Below are 629 nucleotides of genomic sequence, written 5' to 3'. Positions count from 1 at the left end.
AAATTAAAACCACACAACCTGAAGAATTTTCACAAAGTTAACACAGCCACCAGGTTAAGAAATGAAATATTACTAACACCTCAGAAGTCTTTCCTTGTACCCCATGCCAATCATTTTTCTCTCCTCCTAGATGTAACCATCTATATGACTTCAAATATAATAGATTTCCCTGTTTTAAACATTATGTAAATAGATCATATGGTATATATTCTTTTACATCTGATTTCTTTTCAACAATGTTACATTTGTAGCTTTGCACAATGCCAGTATCACAGCCAATGAGATTTATCTGAGGCACGATTATTGCTAATTGAAAACTTTTCCCAGCATGTCTGGCTGGCTCATTTGGGGAAACATGTGACTCCTGATCTCCCAGTCATGGGTTTGAGCCCCATATTGGGTATAGAGATAAGTTTAAAATAAATGAACTTTGGGCGCCTGGGTGGCTCAGTTGGTTGGGCGACTGCCTTCAGCTCAGGTCATGATCCTGGAGTCCCGGGATCGAGTCCCGCATCGGGCTCCCTGCTCAGCGGGGAGTCTGCTTCTCCCTCTCCCGCTCCCCCCTCTTGTGCTCACTCTCTCTCTCTCTCAAATAAATAAAATCTTTAAAAAAAATAAATAAATGAACT

The 629-nt window shown here is 40.9% G+C and overlaps 1 non-coding gene across 1 annotated transcript; it reads left to right on the top strand.

The window, feature by feature from the left end:
• The first annotated feature begins 249 nt into the window (after positions 1 to 249).
• LOC118001638 lies at positions 250 to 383 on the top strand. The gene has a single exon (XR_004676751.1). It is a non-coding gene; the product is annotated as a U4 spliceosomal RNA (small nuclear RNA).
• Positions 384 to 629: the final 246 nt, after the last annotated feature.

Source organism: Mirounga leonina, unplaced genomic scaffold (assembly GCF_011800145.1).
Source record: "Mirounga leonina isolate KUSES-001 unplaced genomic scaffold, KU_Mleo_1.0 Mir_53, whole genome shotgun sequence".
Lineage (NCBI taxonomy): Eukaryota > Metazoa > Chordata > Mammalia > Carnivora > Phocidae > Mirounga > Mirounga leonina.
Note: the sequence above shows the minus strand (reverse complement) of the source record. Positions and strands in the feature narration are given on the sequence as shown.